General features: G+C 37.9%; 1 protein-coding gene across 8 annotated transcripts in view; it reads right to left on the bottom strand.

Annotated features, from left to right (window-relative positions):
• BNC2 (basonuclin 2) overlaps positions 1–16,894 on the bottom strand; it is a 430,537-nt gene that overhangs the window by 129,643 nt on the left and 284,000 nt on the right. The gene's annotated exons all lie outside the window — the stretch shown is intronic.

The raw sequence follows: 16,894 nt of genomic DNA, 5'->3' as shown, positions 1-16,894 counted from the left end.
AAGAAAAAGGAATTCACGTTGTAACTTGGTCCCTTTTTATAAACAGCTCTGACAAGGGTTTAGTATCTGATGAAAACAGGGGAAAAAATGACAAACATCAAAGTTGAAGAATTTCTGTGTATTTCAGGGGTGTTACCTCAGTCCAGAAAACTGAGGATGACCATCCTCACAGTAAATACTTTAGGCCTTTTTCTCCTCATGTCTAAGAAGTTACATCTAGATCTAAAAGCCAAGATAAGGTTGTATGTTCTAGTCCCCATCCTTATCTGAGCTCCTGGGAACCCTACTGCAGATAATGTAATTACAGTTTTCCTCAGTTTCTCTACAGTGAACCATTAAGATAACATTGTCTCATCTACAAGGCTCAAAGAGATGCTGCAAAGATTAATGGGATAATGAGTGAGAGGTGCTTTGAACTCGTTAAGAGAGCACAAAAGCCTCAGATCAACTGTCAGAATTATACACAGATGACCTTCCAGAGATTAAAAAAGATAAACGTGTGAGCCTGAAAGATGGTCATCTAATCTCGTAAGTCAGGCAAATGGGCATCAGACAACAACCAGGCTCCAATCGTAACTACACCTGAGAGCGCCCGAGTTTTTTGCAAGTTCTAAAGCACTGCCCGTGCCTTCTCAACCACTCTTCCCAGCACCTCATCCCTTCACAGTATAGGGCTACTGTACATGTGCATGCTGAGCAACTCCTGTTTGAATATGCCTGTATTTCTGCATATTAATGCAGGTAGTTAAAAGTACACGCACACACACACTTTTTTTTAGTATTTCAAAATTTATTTTTTCAGGGTTCCTCCTCCACTCTCGTCTCCTCCTGACTTGTGGTCACCAGAGAGTTCATGTACTCTTGATAAATTGCTTTCTTACATCCACAGTGTAAAGGCCCTTATCATTTACCCGCTGGCTTCATTCAACACATTTACTCCCAGGAATACTCTGTCAAAGAGTTCGGGTTTCCTCATACTTCATTTCTTGCAGCTGATTTGTCTGATCTTTCCTATTCTAGTGGTTAAGTCAACTTTGAATAAATAGCTTTAAAAATTAATTTAACGTTTGGGAAAGATAAGGGATTCACAAGCCTAGGGATTGAAGTCGTCTCTTACTCCACAGGGCATTTAGACTGCAAAAATGTAGGAATGAGGTATTATTATCCTTGTTCTTCTTCAAGTAGAGCTTTACTACTCAGCCTTCTGATGAGTAAGCTACTCTGCTTACAGAATCCAGTAACCAGGTCAGGGGAAATCTGCTCCTCTCCCCCATTTCCCTTCATCAACCCTCCTGGCCTGCATCAAACACCTCTTCACCAAATACACTGCCATGACCACCACAAATAGGAAAGCAAGAGCGTTCAGTAGAGGGGAAATAAGATGACACCAAATCTTGATTTCTGTCCCCATGTTTGGTACCTACAGCCGTGCATTAAGTACACACAGGTGTGTGTATCTATGTGTTCAAGGGCTGGATGGGAAGCTGTCACCCCTCTTCCTCCTGCTCTTCAAAAAAGCGCTGGCATTTTAAGAAGGTGAAGAGGACTAAACTGTTGAGGCTCCAGAAACAGAGAGAAGTTGTTCAGAGAACTGAAAGAGCACAAGTGGAAAGGTAAAGCAAAAACATTTCCCTAGATATGCTTTTGAGAACAACAGAGAATAAGAATATTAAAAGGACGTCACCTGATTCTTCTTCATAAATATGCCATATGTCAAAAAGGAGAAATACTGTTATAAGCCACATAAATATACGGCAGGGATCAACAACTTTTTCTGTAAAATGCCAGATAGTAAATATTTTAGGTTTGTGGGTCAAACGTCCTGTTTCACAAGTACTCACCTCTGCTGTTATAGAGGGAGAGGAGATAAGACTTAAACTAATGGGTGTGTCGGTGTTCCAATAAAACTTTATTTACATAAATAGGCACCTGGCCACATTTATACTCTGATATGGAGGATGAAAGTGTGGGCCAGGTACTTAAAGAAAGTCAATAGTAGATAAGGGAAAAAAAACTTGAGAGTGTGTGGGGCGCCTGGGTGGCTCAGTCGTTAAGCGTCTGCCTTCGGCTCAGGTCATGATCTCAGGGTCCTGGGATTGAGCCCCACATCGGACTCCCTGCTCAGTGGGGAGCCTGCTTCTCCCTCTCACACTCCCCCTGCTTGTGTTCCCTCTCTCACTGCCTCTCTCTGTCAAATAAATAAAATCTTTAAAAAAAAAAACAAAACTTGAGAGTGTGATTTAAGCAGTGATTATCTAGGAGATGAGCCGCCGACAAAGGACTGAAAAATTAAACTGCCCCGCTTGCAGGTGTCAACTATAAATTTCAGCATATACATATCATTGAAGATTATGATCTGTCAAATTTCTTGAATGTATCAAATTTTTCTGCTTTACAATTGCTGGATCATACTAAGTCACCAAGTTGTTGACAACTTTTGGGGATGTCTCCTAGGTGAGCAAAGGGTAAGTGAAATTTTTTAAGTGTCCTAATAACAGTAAACTGAGTCTGCCTCATGTCATGACCTTCCTATGTCTGACTGTGGAGGACTCAAGTCTGAGTCTTAGTAGGGTTAGGAATATGAGTTGGGCCAATGGCGATGAATAAAAGGCAGGGCAAGAACTGTTCAGCAGAATGGAGTGAGAAAAGAGGGTCACCTAACTTTACACTTTATGGGCCTAACCATCTTAAATTGTCCTATACCAATGTCCATTTTCAAATGAAATCTTAAGAAAAACGGTATAAAAACATATAAAAGTAAAGCTATTCTTGGTGAAGCTGGAGTGCGTGTGGATTAGAGAACTTCCAATAATTTGTTATTCTCTTCTTCCATTCAACTTGTTTAAACTGGGACCCCTAGAATTGCTGCAAGCACAGTGTAAAAAAAAGGCACTTTTCTATACGATAAGATGATGTCAGCTGTTTTGCCTGCTTTACATCTACTCCCCTTCATTCTGGTACTTGATTTCCCTTTGGGGGGTCACTCTTCTCCTCAGTATCAACTATCTCACAGACCAGAATGTTATGTTCCTTGAGCCAGGCCTGGAAACCAGGATATCCCCAGGCCCCTGGCACAGCAACTTGTTCAAGAATGGGCAAGTGACCTAAGTCTGAACAGTGAGCCTAAATCTAGGATTTTAGTTAGAACTACTGAGAAGTCTTCTCTTTCTTAGAAATTTGCAGGTAATATATATGCTTGAGAATGAGAATCACATGGAAGACAGTTCAGGCTGCAAAATGGTCTGAGAAAGACCAAGTACTGATAATAACTGTTTGATCCAGAAGATATGGATATGGCAATGTTGAGGCCGGAATTTTCAGTTACATGAGCCAAAGAAATCTCTCCTCACTCTCCCTTTTTATGTCTGCCTGAAGTAGGATTCCATAATTTGTATCTAAAGGAGGCTTGACTAAGACAACCACTTTTGGGGGTACTTTTCCAGCTGGATACCATGTAATTTCAAAGCACCTATCAGTGGTTCAACTAAAGGTATATTAGAGTTCCAGGCCAAATGCTATTCACAATTTCTCCGATGACTAGAAACAGGGTATCCTTAACAATTTCATATCTTATACAAATTTACAAAGGGTAATGGATACCATCAACGTTATTAAATAAAAATAATTGTGTGTTGGGGGGTGGATAAAGAAAATGACCATTTAAGTACTAAAAGTCAGGCATCATTCTAGGGGGTTAAAATGATCTCCTTTAATCCTCCAAAAAAATAAAAAACACACAGTATTACTCTTATTGCCTATTTAGAGATCACAGGCTCAGTGAAGTTAAGTAACTGGCCTAAGGTCACTTAGTTATTTCTCCCAAGAAAATTCTGTTTCCACCACATGTTCAGATAAACAGTCAATAAGTCTGGAAACTTGCAAGTCTTCATCATGTTAGAAGTCCCTAACTCCCAGCAATCTGGGCTTCTTGCCCATCACTCTGCTGAAGCAAGCATTTCAAAGGTCACCAACACCTGCCTCACTATGAAATCCAATAGCTTTTTTCCTTCATTATTCTCCATGATCTCTTCACAGCAGCTGACCTTATTGATCACCACTCCTCCTATAATGCTCTTCTCCTTCGTTCACGCATACATTCATTTATTCACCAACACTTAATAACTTATCACCAAGGTAGGTGCTGCATGCAGATGCTTAAGTAATTTATGTTGTGGTCTCCACCTTCAAAAGGAGACAGACGCAATCAGTATAAATGCTATAAAAGAGATTTGATAAAGTACTGTAGGACACAGAAGAGAGGGTAACTCTGCCAGGAACGCATCGTCTTGTAAGATAACTAGGAATTCAGTAAGTGAGAAAAGAGGAGTGCAGTCTAGGTAGATGGAACGAAGGCAGGCATTCTCAAATATTATGTGCATTAGAATCACTTGAAGGGCTTATTAGAACACAGGTTGCTGGGCCACCGTCCCCAAAGTTTCTGATTGGGTCTGTGGTGGGGGCCAAGGATTTGCATCTCTAGTAAGTCTCCACAAAATGCTGATGCTACTGGCCAGGGACCACACTTTGAGCACCACTGAACTAACGGGAAGACAACAGAATATCCACAGAGTGTGTAATAATTGAGGCCAAACCATTAGAGATAAGTACAAAGGAGTCAGATGGGCAAGGTGTAAGGAGCCTTAATATTAAAGGCCAAAAGCTGTGGAAGGCTTATGATATAATTTTATTTCCTGTTAATAGGATACAGAAAACATTAAACATTTTATAAGATAAAAATGACTTGTAATTTCAGATATAAAACTTTGACAAGAGTCCACAAGTTGAATTAAAACAATGGTTGTCAGCTTGAGGGACATAGCACGTGTTCACAGTAAAAGCCAATGAATAAACATCAGCCAGAGCCACAAGCCCCATTTCTCCTTTAAAAATTGTACCCTTCCTTCTTAACAAAATAATGGTGTACTCTGACTTGACTTATACAGTGCAACGGCCCAGGGTGGAAAACTCTCCTGGGTGCCAAACTAAATGAGGCTTTCTGAAAGCCCCCTTTAATTATTAATAAAAGCACCAAGAACCTGGGAAGGGGTGGTTTTTTTCCCCCTGACTTCCCCCTATATGGGGAAGGAGTAGCTAGAACCTGGTATTTGGGTCTACGTTGGAATATTCAGAATTCAGACAGAACGCATTCACCTCTAGCATTCCTACCTATTTCAACAATGAATCACTCTTTAGAAAGTATCCTGTGAGAGCAAAGTACAAGTGTCCAATACCAGAAATGGCTTTTGCCTCCCAAGATATTCAAAGGCAAGCCATTCTTTTCAGTTAATCCTGACACTCATCCCGAGAAGTTGGGATCATTACCTGGGAAGAAAAACCCCTGAGCCTATGACATGTCTACTTTTTTAAATTCAGTTTGAGTATTTTCCTGGATCTATAAACTTTGTAGGACACATTAGATAAAACATGAATAGAAATTTTACATGATTTCTTTCAGAAACTATGTTGATCATTTAATAAGGTAGTTACAACCTACTTAATCAAATAATATCAAAATATTTATTTCAGTTATGATTAATCATCATTTTCATCTTTTTTTTTTTTTTGAGAGGAAGGGAGGCGGGAGGGGCAGAAGGAGAGGAAGAAAGAATCTCAAGCAGGTTCCATACTCAGCGCGGAGCCTGATGTGGGGCTTGATCTCATGACCCTGAATCATGACCCGAGCCAAAACTAAGAGTCAAACACTTAACTGACTGAGCTACCCAGGTGCCCCTCACCTTATTTCTTATAAAATTTTGAATATTTTCCACACCTATTAATAAAGGTAGAATTAACATAAATTATGATCTAAATGCCAAAGCACTTAATTTTTAGCACTACATAACTGCTTTCATTAAATACATAAAATCAGTTTAACCATGAGATCTAACGAAATTAATAAATGTTTTTATAATATACGACTCTTACCTAATTTGTTCCTGATGTCCAACACCATATTGTGATACACGCATGGAACCACATTATCAAAGTGAGACCATGACTTTTTTGCCCATGACTTCTAACATACTCTTCATAAAAAAACTTAGGTTTACATTATACTACATCATTACTAATTAAGTAATAAGAAATAGCATTTCTATTATAAACTGAGTAATATTATTAACTCCACATTTTATTCTAGACTGTTTTAGTAATCTACCCTATGAAATGCAGTCTACAACACATTGATTTTTTAATCATTTTTCTCAAAATGCATATTAATACATTTATTTGAATTGAAATGTGAGTTCAATTTCTTCCAAAGAAAATTAAATTAGATTTGGAAGCATGATTTGACCATGACCGCTGGTGGAAATTTTCGTCAATCAAGATAGCTGAATCTGCAATGATAAAAGTATCTCTTTTCAAAAAAAATAAAAAGCATATTGCAGAAACTATTTGAATAATACAGTATTTTTATTTTCTCAATCTTTTCTGTGTATACTAGAATAAACAATATGCCTCTAAATGAAAGACTAACAGCTAAATTTATAAGTAGACATTTAATACACCTTGTTAATGCCTTTTTCCAGAAACTGAGAAGGTGAATGACTATAACAACATCTCGGTAATAAGGTGGGTGATTTTCATTTTTTTCCTTTTAACAAAACTAACTGATCATTGTGTAGTTTTTGGCATACAATTTGAAATGATTTCTAAGAAGTGAATGACGATGGGATAAAGTTCCTTGTCCCACCTATTCATGTGAACAGGTATCTCAGCAGTTACATCTGCAAAAATGAGAAATGACAGGGTAACTTTTCTATTTCTTACAATAAATACTATTTATTTACTGATATATGAACTAGTCTGGGAAGAAAAAAATTATAGCCTCATCCATTTTATTGACAGGTGTATTTCTAACAAAAATCCACTTTGTGTTTAATAAATTAGAAAAATTTGTAATATTTCTATTGCTTTGGATCTTATCATCTTGATCAAGTTAAACAATAAAATCTCTATTTATAACATATTATTTTCTTAATTTTCATTGCAGACATGTGTAAGTTGAATGATACAAGACTTTCCAGTGAACATGACTGACTATATTTATAGTAATGTTATTTGGAGGAAGTGAACTGGAAACAAGAGTTAAAGAGATAAAATAATGACTTAAAACAATGATTTAAAGTTCCCAATGTTAAAAAGATAGTTGTCCTCCAGATAAGGGATAGTTTCTAGGGCCAGACTCCAAGGGTTCAAATCTCAGCTCAGTCACTTACTTGCTTCATGACCTTGGCAAGTTACTTAGTATATGAAAATGTTAGGATGGCTTTTCACTTTCAAAATTCTTTTTAGTAGCAGGCAAGCCAATAGCTTGAAGACCACTTCCTTAATTCAAGGAGCGAGGAAAGAAAAACAGAATCAAGACCAAGCTAAAAGGTGTGGGGAAGATAATAGATGTTTAGAGTAAAGATGAGACAGGGTTACAAGAGGACTAAGATTTTCTAGTTTGGGGGATTTGGAGGAGAAATCAACTGAGATGCAGGGGAACCATCAGGATTTCAGAGCTGCTGCCTCTCCAGCTGTCCACCTGTGATGAGCTGCCTCTAGGAATCCAACCAGTCTTACACTACACAGCTGATTCTTAACCGACCCAAGCGCCATGCTCTCAACTCCAAACATATACTTGACCCTTAGTGCTGAGAAAGGTAGAACTAAAGAACCTAGGCTGAAACAAACCTTTTTGTTACTGTTGTTGTCTTCTGATTGGCTATGTCACAGGTGCTCATTGAAAAAATGCCATAAATTCGAGAAAACAACAATAACAACAAAACAATCATCTATAATCCCACCACCCAAAGATTGCTAATGTCCATATGTTGACATAGTTGCATCTACTTTTTTCAGTCCATAATTTTATATAGTTGAGGAGGTCTACACTATGGATACAAATTCTTATCTTGTTGGTTGCTGTTCTTCTCACTGAACATTATATACAGCGAAAACACTGAAAATTATCTCAGGCTACTTAGCACCCATACATTTTTCCACTGCAGTTTCTCCTGGATCAACTCCTCCTCTCTGGCCTAACTTCTACCACTTTAGTACAGGCTTTTAAGACTCTCATAACTCCATTACTGCAAGTGATGCCTGGTAGTCTGGTCTATCTCTGTTCTCTCTGGCCCAATTCAACCTAAATACAACCCACAAGTCAGTCTTCTCAAAATACTGCTTAGAATATGTCTCTTCTCTGGTCAAAAGTTTCCAATGATGACCCCAGCAAAACCCTCCCTCCCCCTTTACACAAAGTCCTTAACCTGGGTCAGGAGACCTTGGCCAGATCAATTTACTATCCATCATAGTAACTGACGCAGGCCTCCATGACCAAAGTGAGCTACACACTACCTTTTCAAACATTCCTAGCACTGCCATATTTGGTCACTAAAAGAATATTTCTAAGCCCTATGCTAAGTTTTGGAGATTTCGTGAAGAACAAAACAGATCGGATTCAAGCCTCTTGAAGTTAATAGACTAGTGAGGAAAACAGACTTTAAAAAATACACATTAATGGGCGCCTGGGTGGCTCAGTTGGTTAAGCGACTGCCTTCGGCTCAGGTCATGATCCTGGAGTCCTGGGATCGAGTCCCGCATCGGGCTCCCTGCTCAGCAGGGAGTCCGCTTCTCCCTCTGACCCTCCCCTCTCTCTCATGCTCTCGCTCTATCTCATTCTCTCTCTCAAATAAATAAATAAAAAATCTTTAAAAAAAATACACATTAATGCACAGAATTACAAGCTGGGTATGTGACATGAGAACATAACTTAAATGGGTAAAAAATTAATTGGCTTTTCTAGGCAAAGCCAGTTCTGCTAGAACATGAGAGGGAGCAGCAGAATAGTATAAGATGATGCTGTAGAGATAAGGAGGGTTCCATCTGCTGAGCTACATTTAAAAAATGTTTAATTTTCAATGCTGTTCCTTTAAGTGCCTTTCCTCTTATTTACCTTTTGACTACATCTTTCTTCTAGCTTCAAGTTCTATTTTCTTTTTCCATGAAGTCTGGAGAGGTCCCCTCATCTAAGAGCAAACTGTCTCAATAATGATGTGTGCCAATCACGCACATCCCAACCACATGTTGCCCATTTACTGGGTCACTTATGTACCTATTTCATCATGAGAGCTTGATGTTAAGCAGCAACCCTATCTGACACATAATCGACTCAAGAGTGTTCAGTCCTCATATTGTTGAATGGATAAACACAGTTAAGTGAACACAAAATAGGAAAAGACCATCAGTGTATTTGCACTGAAAGCCTAAATGTATGATTCTCCTGTGCCACAAAACTCTCCATTTTACCCATGTCCCTCTCCTTTGATCTTTATATTCCTCTTTATACTCCCCTAGAGAACAGTGGGGTAGGTAATTGTGGCAATTTAGGGAGTAAGGTGGGGCTGCTAGCTGGGCAGGAATCAACTAAGCTTTTCATCATCTATTCTCTTTCCTACCATTTCATGCATTATTTGGAGGCATCCAATAGATTTCTAGGTAACAACAATACGAAATCTAGTATTGCTAAAGAAAAAAGCTTGATGACAGCGGGTATAGACTAGAATATAATGAATAGACATTATGAAAATCATAGCACAGATCACTAGATTTGTGATCAATGTGCTAGAGCTATGGTTTCACAGCTATAAAAAAGGCATGGATGGTACAGACTTTGGAAAGGGTCAGAGAACAGTCACACAATAAGACTGTAAGAACAGCATCTACAAAGAAAAGGTTATTTTTCTTTTATAAAAGGTCTAGAGAAAAAAATGAAGCCAACATATAAATTAATCTCTTTTTAGTATGTGGAATTTTATCTGGAAAAAGAAAAGGGTTTAACTGCACAATACGGATACTAGTTAGAAAAAGAAAAGAAAATTCACACAACAAGAGCTTCTTAAACTGTGAATTAGGTAACTGAGGGAATGTAATTTACCTGGATTTCCTTAAAATGCCAGAAACAGAAGCTTAAACTGGTAATTTTCAAGCTATGAGATGAAGGAGAAATTGAAGTCTGGATATAATTTTAATGAACACTTTAATAGGATAAGACCCCAAAAGGACATATAAGTCTGGATGAAGAAAACTCATTTCTGTTAGAAACAGAATTACCATTAAGGACAACAGCCAGAATTTTTGTGGTTCATTACTGTAAATGTATAATGTAAATGTAAAATAAGTATAAAATGTAATGCAAAATATGCAGTAGTGAAGTAATGTGAAATAATATACACTTTGAACAGTATTGCTAACTTAAAGAACAAAGTAATGTTCTTTATAAAATTCTGTTTTCAAATGTATAAAATAGTGCTGGGGGTGGGTAAGGAGTGCTTATAAAAGAACTTGCATCTATCAAATGAAATGTGAATAACTATTTTTTATTTCAATTTTTAATAACAGGAATTACTCCCCAAACCTTCAAATAAATTAAAATAAATGTAAACCTGTAATTCTACAGACTTCACTTCTAATATTTTCTGTGAAGGTCACAGAAATAAGAACATATTCAGATAGTTTTTTTTCTTAATGTAGGAGTATAAAAGTGCTTTTCACTGATCCTAGAAAATTGGCTCTCAGTGATAGTTTATAGTTCTTAGTTTTCCACAACTTCTTTAAACATAACTTTCTTTAAAAGCCAGATTCAAGTGACTTAGGTGGTTTTTCACAGGAATATGCTCGAACGTTTCAGGCCCTGACGTCCAGTGGTCTCCCATCTAATAGCTGCTCAACCACGGCAATGAGAAGCTTACGGCCATTAAATAAGTGAGAAAAGTGGGGTAACTTTTCAAAACCACCTACTTTGCACAGGAAAACAATTAAAAATTTGTATGAAAATGGCCTAAAAGGAAATCTTTTAATTCACTAATTTCCAGTCCTGTCCTGGACATTTTAAAATTTTTAAATACTAATTTGAAGCAATTTTACAATAAGAAAAAAAATTAAAGAAACCTATTCTTTCATTTTGGGTGAAAGCCAAGTGAGCCTTATATTGGAAAGCTAATTGTTTCGAGAACTCCATGTCTCTTGCCTCAATTCCCCTTAGGATTCTAAATTATAACAGCATCAAGTGGTCAGCTTTTAGGAGCTCTGGGTCCTAGAACACGATTTTAATTTCTAATAGATTAACATTTAACACCTGTCTTTAAGGGATTGTTTTATGGAATTCTTTCCATGATTAAGAGTTCAGAAATAAAGTTGTTAGGGACAGGATTTTATAAGAGCAATTTCTGGGGTCAGATTTTTAAGTTTTGATTACTTATAAACAGATTATTGTTCCCTTTCCTACTCCAAATACCCAAATACTCTGAATTTATGAGGATCGGTGGCTCTTCACTCTTGCTAATATGACCAATAATTTCCAATTACACCACACTTTATGATACGCACACTATACCCCATATAATGATATGTCATTTCAATGTAGCTAGCCCATGAACTTCTACAGGTTTAATGGGATTTTGCGTATTTAGAATTTCACCATAAAGGGGCCCTTTGGAATCATTAGAACATCAATCCTTTCCCATTATAAGACTCAGCTCTCTTACTAGGCAAGAGAGCATCAGGCCGCAAGGCAAAGGTTTAGCCTACCCATAGATTGTAAGCCAGATCCTAATAAAAGCCATAGCACTTGGGGAAAACATTAATAAATGGCAATGATGACATATTAAAAACTTTTTAGTGAATCAGAGAATCAATCATGAAGGCAGACAATGACTGTTATTAAAAGAAGGATTCCTTATGACTTGAAGTAATATTTAGATCTGCACATTTTATTCACTAATTTTGGGGAAAAGAACTATATAATTGGGGGCAAATTAAGTACAAAATAACTCATGTTCCATTTAAGTCACAACTTTCTAACTGTAACTGTCAAGGTTGAATTAATTAGGATACTTAATACCAAGGAGAAAGAAGGCATGCTTCAAGAATTTTTTTTTTTTTTAAAGAAAGAAGAAAAGGAATGATATATAGCTCCAAGAGTTGATCCCCAACCTGGTGATAAAAACTGTCAGCCCTTATGTGTGAAGGGTTTATTTTTTTTCTTGAACAAATAGTGTGTCAGTGTTTTTAAGTAAAACAAAACAAAAACCTACTGAGCCTTCATAAACCCCGATTACATTACTATACCTTATATACCTCATGTGAATGGTTCTTGATTTTTTTTTCTTGTCCCTTAATACATGAGGGATAAGTATATGGATACTCTTATGGTCCATTATGGATGTGATTCTAATCTGTAGTGAGGAAAAGGGGGACAAAAGTAGTTCCAATGAGGCCCCACTGTCCTATGGATCTTAATCATCCCTAGTTGACATTTAGCTTTGAGAGTATGTGGATATGCACACACACAACACCCACAATTAGTCCATGGCAGAATTTGAGCTCCACTTGAGACTATATAGTAATATTTCAAACTGATTGGCATTTCCCCCCTGTGGCCTTATGCATAATAAAGTCTTCTCAACAGACTTTGGAAATCATTAAAGTCTGACTGAGGCACACATAAAAGTAGACTGTCAACGCTTGCTTATTCAGAAGCTCACTCTTCTGGCTAGGAGATTAAACAAATCCTTGGTTTTATTTCTTCTCCTCCTTCTTCCTTACATGGCCCACTTTGGGGGGGGCATGTCTTTCCTCATTTATAGCAACTCCATCAGAAGGTGGTTAAGGGGAAAAGAGAAAAACTGATCTGCAAACTTGACAGTAAATCTAGGAAGAGATCTGGTACTTGAATCTACTTGCTGCAACCAGGTCTGGGGGGTTATTGTTCCTACTGCTACTGCCCTATCCAATCTCCAGTCGCCAAGGCTGGCTGAAAGCTGACCACATAAACCTTGCTTTATTTAATTTACAGATCAATGAATTAAATGTACACAGACTACAAAACACACCTTGTTTTAAAAGTAACTATTGAAATATGCTACTTGAACAGGCCACGTAAGTCCTTCTATTAAAAAATGAACTTTTCCGTAAGCGAATAATTACCCTACTCCTAATTTATTAGCTTGAAGAGACGTCATTTTCTTGAAGTAGTAGTCCACTAAGAATTTCACTAAGGAAACACTGTAAATGCAAGGCATATTTATTTTTGATAGAACATATGCTTTAAACTCTATCACATGTAGTGAAGAAATATTTCAAAATGGAGAGCAGTAATACAAAAAGCCAGCATCTGGTAGGAAATACCTAAAAGAAAGGAATGATTATATTCCGTCTTCCTTTTTTTCCCCCCCATAAATGTCACTTTGTGTCACAAGTATTTTTCCTTCCCTCTCCCAGTAAGTCAGCCTGAAATCTCATTCTAAATCTATAATCAATCTTTTTTTTTTCTTTTTCTATTCTCTCACCATAATCCCTTAAAACTCTGGGCTATCACACACACTTTTGACACTGATGTGTGTTTTCTTCTGGATTGCTGGATTTGCTTAATGCATATATCAAGTATCAAACTGCTTTGCATCTGTCACTGGAGGGATAAAAGACCCTATATAAAGAATTGCTCATTAAAAAATGGTTAAGAAGGCAGTCTTAGGAAAATTCTAAACTAACCAATTGTTAAGTGCATGAACAGAAAATATCAAGGACTAGAGCGATCCTTGCTGGTTTTTCCACTAACATGATCAATGTATGATTGAGCAGATGGGGAAACAAAGTTGCCATCCCATCCTAAAGTTACTAGTTGGCTATTTGACATGTATGCATTATTAACAAGGCTAAATATCTTCCAGAGTTTGGGCCACTGGCAAAATGAAACTATTTTATTGCATCACCAATATTTAATAAGTGCAAACTTTCAGAAAAGAAGTCGAGGCTCCTGAAAAGATGTGAACAAAGAAACAGAGGGGAGATACTGGTTAGCTCTTTGAATTCTGGTTACCAACTTGATAATAATAATGACCCTAATTTCTAATGAGAAGAAAAATTCTATTAATTAGTACCTACAGGCACAACCATAAAAATAAATCCAAATTTTAAAATGGAGCAACTTTTCCTTTAGTTTTTTTACTGTATTTAAAACAGTACTAGAAAACACTTGCCAACTTCATTTAGTCTCTGACTGAGGCACACATATGTGATCTCCTAATTTACAGCTTGCACGTACAGATGTTCACACTTAGTAAAAGGGCTTCTTAATAGCTTTTTTAAATTAAAAGTGTGTTGATAATAGGTGTTTTAAACATATCCAAACAACACAGCTGAACTGACAAATGCCTGTCTTCATGCCTCACCATGCCTCACATTGTGGCAAGATTTTATGAGAGAAAAGATTATGATTCAGTCACATGTATATAGGATAAATGTTACTCCAAAAACCTCTAAATGAAATCTTTCATTAATTTTTCTCTCTATGATCTGTTTCCAAGTAGAAAATGTTAGATTGCTACTAGGTTTATGTAGCCAAAAGCAGAACCACACAGCCCTCGCTTGCTGCCTGCAATTTTTTTCCTTTGCAAAACTTTGAACCCCATCCAGCTTTGACACATTGCCTCTTCAGTTAATAACTATCAAGTTTCCCCTTGTCTCCTGTCTACTTTTCTTTGAGGCAATTGCGCACTCAGCACCCCGAGATAATAACACACATCTATAAGATAAAAGCAATGGCATTAATGTAATTGTCTGCCTCTCTCTCTTTAGCCTAATCTTTTTTTCCTTCAGTTTTGCCTGTGTGACACCTGTTTTTGTCTCCTCTGATCCTACGACAGGTTTTCCGCTGACAAGGTTTTTGCCTGACAGAGATTCTGCAGACAAGAACATAATAAAATATGAAGAACTGCTTGTCAGAGTTTCTGCCAATGCTCACATGAAATAAAGGGAAAAAAATGACTTTTTTTTTTTTTTTTTATAAGGGGCCCTGTGATGGTCGCTTCTGGCCTGTCAGAGAAAAGACCTCCCTGGTCAAGTTCTCCAAGCCAAACAGGTGTTTTCTTTTATGGCAGAAGTTGATTTGCTTTTTAATTTTTACTGATAGTGGAAAACATGAACGGCCCAAGAGGGGAGGGGGGAGTTTCTATCCATCAGATGTTTGCAGGCAAAGGAATATTGAAGAACTACTAAATAAAAGTGGAAGATAGCTCACTCAAAACTGTACCTTCTAAATAAGACTAAAATGCCAACATCTGTTAATGATCAAACAAATTGAACTTCCCTAAAATTTACTTCCTGGCTAGTCAGGCTGCTTAAAGCTCCTACCTGTCTTTCACTGGTTTTGTTGTCTGAAGACGGAAGAAAACAGCAAAGGCAAGAACAGAGAGGCTGGACAAGAGAAATGCAGAAGTGGGACTAAAGGCAAGCATCTGCAGCTGTGCTTACCACTTAGCATGGAAGAAGCTGCTGAAATGGAAATGGCAATTAGGAATCAGGGACTCTATTACGTACACTGAGGAGTTTCCGCAAATCTTTGTTCCCGTGCTCCCACATAGGAGCAGTGGGTATCAGCATGCAGAGATGAAGAAGTGCCCTTCCTGAGCTCCTGAGCTAGGGGAGGGATCAGTACTCCACAGAAACGACCCTCTGGTCTCAGTGAAGTGCGCTGAGCATGTTCAGAAGGGAACACTTAATTGCTCCTGGGGGCAAGGGGATCCCTCTTCCCTGAGGACAAGGGCAGAGGAAAGACTGGACATGATCAATAGGGCAGCAAGTGTGAAAGCTCGAAGGACTGGGAAAGAGCTGACAGTGATGAGTGAAGGGAGGGCAAGAGACTGGGTTTTGGCTTTTAGGATTCTCACACCAATTCTAACTACTCTACCAGTAAACCACTTTAACCTAAGCTTCAGTCCGCCAATTACACTATCTCATCCCGAGGGCCTAGAACTGCTATGTCTAATAAGAAATACAATTCAACTCACATACTTTAATTTTTGTAGTCTCTTTTAAAAGGCAAAAAACAAACAACGAAACTAATTTTTAAGAATATATTTTATTGGGGCGCCTGGGTGGCTCAGTCATTAAGCATCTGCCTTCAGCTCAGGTCATGATCCCAGGGTCCTGGGATCGAGTCCCACATCGGGCTCCCTGCTCCGTGGGGAGCCTGCTTCTCCCTCTCCCACTCCCCCTGCTTGTGTTCCTGCTTTCGCTATCTCTCTCTCTGTCAAATAAATAAATAAAATGTTAAAAATATATATATATTATTTAACTCAATACATCAAAAGTATTACCAATATGCAGATAATATATCAATAATTCTTAATGTGATATTTTACATTTTTTTAAGATTACATTTCCAAATTCCAGTGTATGTATTTACAACAGATCTCAATTTGGACTAGCCACATTTAATTGCTCAAATCCATAAGAGGGGTTTCCTGATTAGAGAGCTAGGTCTGGAGTTGCTTTTGGATTCCTTGGCCAAGTGAATTTAAGGCCCAACAACACTGTCCTTTCATTTTGATGGGTTTGATCTTCCATCTGTAGCATCACCTGCCTGACCATACAAGCAGGCTGGGAGGCCTAAGAGGCCAAAATGGGAATTTTCCTTGTGCATCAAGGAACAGCTCCAGGGAGAGAGAGAGCGACCTTACTACAGGGCCCCTTCACAGATACTGCTTATGATTCTACCCAGTTGTGGTACTAACACCTTAAAATACTGTCTATACAGCGCTTTGGCTATATGCTCACTAACTAATAACAGACGAATTCAAGAAGCTTTTTTGAAAAATTACAACCACCTACCCTCCCATTGGGCAAAACCTGGTAAGGAATGGGATGCATAAACAACATTTTATGCCTCCCCAAATACGAGTCAGAATTTCTCTGAATTACCCTAGTTACCTCATCCCATGCTTTCACTCTTCAACAAAGGGTAGGGGGAGGGCAGGGCCCCTGCTCGGAAGAAGTCATCACCATGACACAGCAGGAAAAGGAAGATGGTTGAAGAGTATCAGCCTGATATTGCTGAGACATATTG

Source organism: Mirounga leonina, unplaced genomic scaffold, assembly GCF_011800145.1.
Source record: "Mirounga leonina isolate KUSES-001 unplaced genomic scaffold, KU_Mleo_1.0 Mir_447, whole genome shotgun sequence".
NCBI lineage: Eukaryota > Metazoa > Chordata > Mammalia > Carnivora > Phocidae > Mirounga > Mirounga leonina.
Note: the sequence above shows the minus strand (reverse complement) of the source record. Positions and strands in the feature narration are given on the sequence as shown.